Genomic DNA, 9,010 nt, shown 5'->3' with positions numbered 1-9,010 from the left:
AAGGGTACGGTCTTTTTTTTTTTTAGTTTTATTCATTTCAAACGGGCCGGATCCGGCCCGCAGGCCGTAGTTTGCCCACGGATGGGCTAGAGTCTGGTTCAGAATTTCTGTTCCACCAGCACAGGCTCCGGCCGAGGCAAGCACTGAATTCCCAGGCTCTGCTTCCTCATCTGTACAATGGGAATCATAATAGTCTGTCCCCCAGCGTTGGCAGGAGCCTGGAGAAGTCCCTGGAGAGAGCCCAGTGCACTGCCAGCTCACACAGGCTGCAGTCCTCAACCAGGAGTGTGCAGACACTGCCTGGCAGGTCCCGAGGTCAGGTCTCGGGGGTCCATGGTCAGCCACCCTGACTTCACTGGGCTGAGGAGGGGCCAGGAATCTGCATTTCAACACATACTCCCCCAAGTGATTCTGAGGCAGGCGGAGAAACAGCTGCTCAATAAATGCTTCTGGTGGCCCTGGCCGGGTGGTTCAGTTGGTTAGCGGGCCGTCCCGATACACCAAGGTTGCGAGTTCGATCTCCAGGCAGGGCACATACAAGAAGCAGCCAATGAATGCATGGATAAGGGGAACCACAAATTGATGTGTGTTTTTTTCTCTCTCTCTTCCACCCTCACACCAACTAAAATCAGTAAATAAAAATTAAAATAAATTAAATAAAGAAATGCTTGTCATTACCATTATTTATTTTCATTGTCTCACTTGATGCTCAGGACAGTTCTGCAAAGTCTGACCGGGTAACCCACTTCATAGGTGCAAACGAGGCTCAGAGAGGCAAGCCAGCGGCCCCGGGTCACACAGCCAGCCATGGGGCAGGGAAGGATGGAACTGGGTCTGCCAAGCCCCAAAGCCAGGCCTCTCCAAGCAGGACGTGCCAGGGCCCCCTCCCGGGGCAGCTTTTGTCCTGCAGAGGCTGGGTGGCTGTCCCCAGGCCCCCCCACCACCCCCATTGTTGCTTCCTCCTCTGGCTGCTAATCAGGGCTCACACGCCATCCCGTTTCCTGCCGGCCTACCAGCTGCCTCATTTGCTCCCGATGGCACTTCCTGGCCTTGTGCCTTCCTTTTACCTCCTTTGCCTCCAGAAGGGCTAGATGGGGCAGAAATCGGGCCTGAGGTCCTCAGGGGCAGGAGCCTCCCTACTGGGGCCTGAACCACCTGGGCATGGTGAGCCTGCCCCCACCCCAGGGCACAGGCCTGGATGGCCATCCCTGGTTTACAACAGGGCAGGACAGCGGGCTTCAGGGCAGAGTCAACTTCCCCACAGACTGGGAACACAAAGGGAATTGGCAGGCGGTGCCGGGACAGGCCCATCACAGTCTGCCACCAGCACCGGGTCTGAGACGAGGCAGGAAGTGAGGCCCGCCCTCTCTGTGGGCACGCACAGCACCGAGGCAGGCGGCTGGCCTGGGCAGGGGTGAGGGTCTAGAGCACCAGGGACAGTGCTGGCTGGCTCCTCTGTGCTCACCCCCACCCTCCGGCAGGAGAAGGTAGAGTTAATCCTGTCGGAGAAGGAAACACTAGGCTTTGTTTGTTCGTTCCACAAGCAGTGATCCAATGTGCTGATCCCACTCAGAGGCTGCCTTCTCCCCAGCAGGTCGCCCTTCTCCTTCCAGCATCGCCTGGCTTCCCTGACCCTGGGCAACCCCTCGACACATAAACATAGCTTCACACACACACACACACACACACACACACACCAGCCCTAACCGGTTTGGCTGAGTGGATAGAGCGTCAGCCTGCGGACTAAAAGGTCCTGGATTTGATTCCGGTCAAGGGCATGTACCTCGGTTGCAGGCTCAATCCCGGCCCTGGTTGGGGTGCGTGAGGGAGGTAACCAATCGCTGTGTCTCTCTCACATGGATGTTTCTCTCTGTGTGTCTGTCCCCCTCCCTTCCACTCTCTCTAAAAATCAATGGGAAAATATCCTCAGGGGAGGATTAACAACAAACAAACAGAGCCTCCCACCTCTCTGCCCCCATTCACTGCAAGTCTTGGGCAGGAGCTGTGACCACATCTACCTCCACTTCCTCACCCCCCCCCCCCCCCCCGCAACTTCACTAGCTTCACTAGCCCCCTCTGTCTTGTCCACTCCTTTCCATTAACCTCCTCTGCCACCGTCACTGATGACCTCCATTTTCCAAGTCCACGCTCTCTTTCCCAAGGCTGACCCAGCTGACGCCCCTGCTCTCACGTGCTGTCCTCGGCTTCCCTCCTTCTTCCCTGGGCGCTCGTCACTAGAGCTACAAACCTCAGAGCCCCAAGCCTCCCTCCCCATAAGCACATCCACGCCACGGCTTCAGGTACCGCCAGAAAGAAGCTCCCAGCTTCCAAACCCCATCTCCAGGCCGCCTGTACCCACCCATCTCCAACTGCCAACTTGGCATCGCCACCTGGGTGTCCAAGGGCCATCTCACACTCAACATGCCCCAAACAGAGAAATCTTTATCTCCCCCTCCCCAAAAAATACCCCCCCCCACCATGGCCTATCTCCAAACTAGTGTCCACTGGCTTACTGAGTGCCCCTGGGCAAGGCCCGCCCGCTCCCTCTCGGTCTCTGCCCAGCTGGGTCATGGAACCAGTTCGGGGACTTCCCAAGCCTTCATCCATCCATGGGAAAACAGGGGCTGCTGTTGAAAGGACAGGCTCCCACTGCGCGCCCGCCCGGGGAGATTCCAGTTGGCCTGGGGTGGGGCCCCGGTGTCTGTAGTTTATAAAAGCTCCTTGTAGGACTCCCATAGGAATCTGAGACACCCACCCTCACCCCCTGCCCCCATGAGCTCTGGTCCTGCCTCAGCTTCCCTATCTCCCCAGCTGCAATTTGAATCGTATTTATCTCAACAGCCCTGTGGGGTTAAAGGCTCTGATTATCCCCATTTTACAGATGAGGAAACTGAGGCTCAGGGGGACACGACGGGCCCACAGTCCCATCAGAAGCAGAACCAGGACACTTGACTCCATCCGATATTCCTAAACCCACACGAGGCCGGGCTGGCACTCTGAGTGGGAACCCATGCCCACCCCACCGGGGAGAAGCCGGCGGGCCCTCCAGAGCCAGGAGCTGCTGTCTGTTTCCCTTCTGCCGCCCACCACACCCCCAAGGCCCCCGAAGCCTCCCCAGATCCTGCGAAGTTTGCCCTCCACCCCCCCCCCCCCCCCCCCCCCCCCGCCGTGGGACAGGAGGTCACCTGGGAAAACCGGCTCTGGGACCCAGGCTGACCCCAGTGTCCTGAGCTATAAAATGACACCTGCTCTTGGGGGGGTCACAAGAAGAATGACGAGCTTATGACCCCAGATCTGAGGCCTGGGGTTGGGCTGTGAACTGAGTGTCCCAGGCAGGTCCAGGGCTCAGCCTCTGTGGGGCTGGACACGGCCGGGCTGGGCCAAGGTGGCCGCCCACGGCAGGGCCTGCCTATCTGCAGCCAGTGCGGCCTCACAAAGAAACAATAACAGGAAACCAGCCCCGGGGGAAGTGGACCAGAGCCAGCTGGAAAACCTGAAGGGCCGCAGCCTCACTCGCTGCCCCTCCATCAGCGGAGCTCCGCGGGGCTGCACAGCGCACAGCCAGACAGACGGGCAGATTGGCGGACTGACGGAGCACAGACACCTCTCCGCCTGCAGCTCGGTGAGTGAGCGCTCCCAGCCCCGATCCAGCCCAGACCCATCGCCACGTGCCCAAGACAGGAAGGGGTGCCTCTTGCCCTCACGCAGGATGGCTGCTGTTGGGGTCCCAGGGATGAGCCAGGCCCAGGGAAGATGGACGGCCTCCCCCTGGCACAGAGCAGGGCTGGGAAGTACACCAACGGGCGTCCTCAGGGCTGAGGGAGGGGGAGCACTAGGCTCTCCCCAGTAGACTCTCCCACTCGTGACTCCCCTCGGGGCAGGGCGCAGAGAAGACAGGATGCCCAGCACGCCATGGCCTGACTGGCACCCAGGCCGAGGCTCCCCCGAATGCCCCTTCCCCAGGGGAGAGGGTTACCTGGGGTGTGTCATCGTGCCCGTCCCGCAAGGCTCTGTGCTGGGAGAGGGGCCCTGGAAGGGGAGCTCTGAGCCTCAGCCCGCTGCGCCCCCATTTTCAGAATGGACAAGCTGAGGCCCTGTCTTAGAAGCTGTGGGGCCCACTTTCTCCCCTGACATCCAGATCCCCACGGCCCTCCTATACTAGGGAGGCCTCTCAAAGGGCTTGAAGGCAGTGGCCTAGGGTGGGAGCCCAGCCCGGGGACTGCGGTCCTGGGTGCCGGTCCCCGCTCTACCGCTCACTTCCCGTGTGACTTTGGGAAAGCGACTCCGTGTTGTCAAACCCCAGTTTGCTGGTCTGAACAAGGAGGACGGGGCCTTTGTACGGTTCACTGTGGGCCCTGGAGGCGACGCTCATTGTTGTCCTACCACCAACCACACCGGGAGTCAGAGATAGCCTTTCCCGTCTCTCAGCGGAGGAACCTGAGATTTGAAGACGTTAAGGAAGAGCTGGGGTGGGGGGTTCGGACCAGGGTCTTATACCCCGAAGCCCAGGCTCTTTCTTCTCCGTGTCTCAACTTTCTCCGCCGTGAAACGAAGCACACGGTCTCTCCGTGAGTCGATGTCCGAGGCAAAGTGCACACCTGGCCCCAGGAGGTGCCGCAGTGGGGCATCTCCGAGAAATCGCAGCTGGATGTGCCTGCCACCCCCCAGCTGACTGTGGCTGTGGCCGTCATTACGGTTTGGGCCCCAGAGACCAGTGGTCCCCAGCAGGAGAGAGGGAGGAGGTGAAGGCAAGAGGATCTGAGCTCAGCCCTAGAGGGCAGCAGGTGACCTCCAGGAACCTGGGGTCAGACAGCCCTGCCCCCTGTGGTGAGAGGCCGGGGAGCCACCCGCTGGCCTTGAAGGGGTTAACCTGCCCGCCCTGGAGTCAGGACCTGAGCGATTGTGCCGCTGAACAAGGGCCGGACACGGGGCAGGAAGCTGGAGGGGCTGTGCTTATTTTCTCCCAAAGATGGATGACTCACGGCTCTGCCGCTGCCTCGGGGACGCAAGGTGGACACAGCGGCCACCAGCTCGGGGGACAGCTTGGGCCCTTCCCTGTGCAGACCATGCCTGCTCCATCCGTCACTTTTCTGCACCCCCTCGGCGGCCCTGAAGCTACTAAAAGCATGCCCATTGCACAGATGGGACCACAGAGGCTGAGAGAGGCTGAGTGGTCAGTCCAAGGTTACAGTATGAGGTGGAAGCAGGAGACGAGTGAGGCCAGCTCCTTCTCACCTCACAGCCCCTACCACACTCCAGAGTCGAGCCTGGAGAGGGGAGAAGTCGGGGAGGCTTGTACCCCTGCAGTTCAAGCCATAGAAGCAGGGACCAGAATGAGCCAGGAGCCCTATGAAAGGAATGTTTTAGGAGACAAGTCCTGACCTGAGGAGCTTGGCTTCTGGCTGGATACTGAAAAGCCCACCTAACCAGGTCCAACATGATGTGGGGTAAAGAAATCATAGCAGGCTTCCTGGAGGAAGAGCAGGAGCCCTGTAGGATACTGGCTCCACAATCTGATCCTCGGTCTTCTCTCTCTGGGACAGAGAATGAACCCAAACACCCCTAAACTCATTCAGGGACCTCCAGATTGCCTGTGAGGGGCCACAGTATCACAGTCAGATCCTGGCAGGTGTAGATATGAAGAGGAGGAGGAGGAGGAGGGGGGGGGGGGGGGAGGAGGAGGAAGGGCTCAGGGGACCAAACCAGGCAGGGCAGAGGATGAATGAGATTTCCTTCTGGAGAAGAACAGAGGGGAGTAGGAGATGGACTCAGGGCAAAACCAGGAAATAAGATCGGGTGTGAGTTGGCCAGTGAGTCCTAACCTCTAGGCTGGAGGGGGTGAGTAGATGAGGGTCAAGACATGTGCTGAGCACCTACTGCATACAAGGTTTCTAACCCACGACTTCGCTTAATGCTCCTGACTAGGGAGGCAGCTATTATTGATGAAGCAGCCGGAGCGCAGGAAGGGGAAGGGATGGGCCTCAGGCCACCCAGCTCATGAGCCACTGGGCAGGTTCAAACAAGCACATGGTGGTGCGCACTCATCCTGTTGCCCCCGCGAAGGCCTCAGGGTCCCAAAGTCAGGAAGCCCGGAGGAGGCTCGCACAGGCTCTAGGACGGGTGTTCCCTCCTTGAAGCTTGGAGATGCCCCATTAGGAGACACGGGCACAGGCCGGACGATCCTAGAGCCCAGAGACCTCGGCACAAATGCGTTTCAAACCACAGGCGAGTTCTGGTGAGCTGGAAGAATCTACTTCAAAGATTATATTGAGCCCTGGCCAGTTTTCTCAATGGTTAGAGCGTCAACCCAAGGACCCCAGGGTCTCGGGTTCCATTCCCAGTAAAGGGCATGTGCCTCAGTTGCAGGTTTGATCCCCGCACCACCCAGTCAGGGCATGAGGGGGAGGCAATCGGGCGATGCCTCTCTCTCTCTCTCTCTCTCTCTCTCTCTTTCTTCCTCCCCCTTCCCCTTCCCTTCCACACTCTAAAAATCAAGGTGAAAAATATCCTTACTCCTTGGGTGAGGATTGGGGGGAAAAGATTGTATTGAAGACTCAGGGCCTGAATTCAAGTTCAGTGGTTGATTAGCGACTTCTACCAAGGAGTGGGTGAGTGGCAACCCATGAGCTCCGTCTCGCCGGCCCTGCTGTGGTAGGTGTGTGTTCATCGGGGACCCATCAAAAGGATAATCTTAATGTCCTCAAAGGCTCAAAATCTTAAAGTTGGTGAGTCTCACAACATCACGGCCACCAAATGGCTATTTGAGGACAGGGAGGAGATTTTTTGAGTTATACCAACTATACCGAGGCTCTGCCCACCCGAGCTATTGTCTGCAAATATGCAGCTTTGTTTTGAAACCTGAGAGTGAGGAAGGACGCAGGGACAAGAACAGAACTGACTGAGGCAGGAAGGCAGGCAGCAGCAGGGACACTGACACGTCAAGGTCCAGAGCCTTGACGTTAGACAGAGGTTAGAGGGACATTAGATGGACGTTAGATGAAGTGGAGACAGACCAGGACATGCCTGGTCTGAGACGCTCGGCTGTGCTAGGGGCAGACATCAATCAGAAGGCCTCCTGGAGGAAGCGGCCTGGGGCTTGAAAAGAAGTAAAGCATTCACGCAGGGGACACAGCAAGGAAGGGCATTCGGGCGAGGGAACAGCCTATGCAAAAAGCCTGCTGGAGAGAGGAAGGGCCCTGTGCATTCCAGAACCGCCTTGTTCTCCTCGAAGCAGGAAGGGGCAGGGAGGTGGGGAAGAGGAGGGCTGGAGGGGAGGACAGGGGACACGCCGTCCTGCTGGGTTCTGACCCCTGGCTCAGGAATTAGATTCATCCTGCGGGGGTTGGGGAGCCAGGGAGAGGGGTCAGCAGGGACAGCGGTCAGCAGGGGAGCGGAGTGGTCAGCTCTAAGCAGAGTCAGCTCTAAGCAGTGTGGTCGGTGTGGTCAGCAGGGGAGAAGTGCGGTCAGTGTCATCAGCTCTAAGCAGAATCCTGAGGGGAGGGGAGGGGAGCAGGTCTGGGACCCACACGAGCAGGTTCCTGGGCTCAACTGAGCCACAAACCAGGAGAAAGCACTGGAAGCAGCTCATAGCTTCCCAGTCCCACCCTGACACACCCCATCCCCGAGGCTCCCAGGGCCTCACCCTTCGTCCTCCCAGGTCTGCGGCTGCCGATGCCCAGCTGTAAATTTTGGGGCTTGAGCAGACAACTTGGGAGTCCCTGAAGGAGTTTGGGGATCTCTGGCTCCAACTTCTGCCCTGGACTGTGGTGGGTGGGAGAGTGGTGGGAAGAGCTGCCAGGGCCACACGGGGAGCAGGGGGCTGGGAGGGAAGGGGGAGCGCCCAGCAAGTCCCCCTCCCAAAGACACACCTCCTGCATGCTCTGGCCCAGCCCCTCAGCCCTGACCCCGGGCCCTCGGGCTAGAGTCCAGAGTCTGCAGGAGGCTGTCCTGGGACTAAGTGTCCAGTCCCTCCCGGCCTGGGGCTGGGCCTGGGGCTGGGCTCGGAGGCCAGGCCACACACTCTGGGTGTGCTGGGTGGGAGCACAGGGGCCAGACCAGATAGCAGCGATCCCTGGGGACAGGGATGTGTACTTGTGTAGCCACATTTGAGGGTGAGTGTATCCCCGACCTAAAGGCTTCCTCCACCCGACCCCCAAGGGCCCTCAGCTACTCAACAGCTACCCAAAGCCTAAACGTAGTCCCTAAAACCTCAGGCTTGAGCAGGGCCCTGGTCAGGTCAAGGAGCAGGGTCCGCCCGATGTGAGGGGCAGACCAACCCAGGGCACCTGCCAGGCTGCCCCGCCGAGTGGCTCCCAGCTGGGCCCAGGCTTCCTCGGGTGGATTTAGCTACACACAGAGCAGTTCCCGTCCCTCCCTCTGTGCCCCGTGACCCCCTAGTCCCTCCTTTTAAAGAGCACAGAGCCAAGCAGATCTCGCAGCCCCTCCAAAGCCAAACCCCAGCCGCACATGGGAGCCACGAAGAGAAAGGGAGCAGGGGGAGTTTGGCCTGACGTCCCACTGCAGCACAGAGAGAGGCAGGACTCTCCCTGGACTGCCGCCCTCAGACCCCTCCAAGCCCCCCCGCTTCTCTGCCCACTCACAGCATCCTGCACCCTCCATCAAAGCACATAACAGTTTTTTTTAAAATCCTCACCCGAGAATGTTTCTCCATTGATTTTTAGAGAGAGTAGAAGAGAGAGGGAAAGACAGAGAAATATAGATTTGAGAGAAACACATCGATTGGTTGCCTCCTGCGCGTGTCCCAACCAGGGCCCCGGGCCAGGGAGGAGCCTGCTACCGAGGTACATGCCCTTGATTGGAATTGAACCTGGGACCCTTCAGTATGCCAGGCAACGCTCTATCCACTGAGCCAAACTGGCTAGGGCCATCTCCATTTGAAACTATACTTTTTATCAAATGCAGCATCCATCTGCCCCACTGGGTTGCATTTGCTCCCCGTGTGGGTGTAGTCAGCGCCTGCCACAGTTGGTGCTCGATAAGTGTTTGCTGA

The 9,010-nt window shown here is 58.9% G+C and overlaps 1 protein-coding gene across 1 annotated transcript in view; it reads left to right on the top strand.

Moving 5' to 3' along the window:
• Positions 1–3,528: 3,528 nt before the first annotated feature.
• The window catches only part of CDH5 (cadherin 5), a 33,884-nt gene continuing 28,402 nt past the window's right edge, over positions 3,529–9,010 (top strand). Inside the window, 1 exon segment of the mRNA XM_070397839.1 lies at positions 3,529–3,622. The gene's annotated coding sequence lies outside the window, so the exon portion shown is untranslated.

Source organism: Myotis yumanensis, unplaced genomic scaffold (genome assembly GCF_028538775.1).
Source record: "Myotis yumanensis isolate MYYU_CA2020_CCGP unplaced genomic scaffold, mMyoYum1.0.hap1 SCAF_18, whole genome shotgun sequence".
Taxonomy (NCBI): domain Eukaryota; kingdom Metazoa; phylum Chordata; class Mammalia; order Chiroptera; family Vespertilionidae; genus Myotis; species Myotis yumanensis.
Note: the sequence above shows the minus strand (reverse complement) of the source record. Positions and strands in the feature narration are given on the sequence as shown.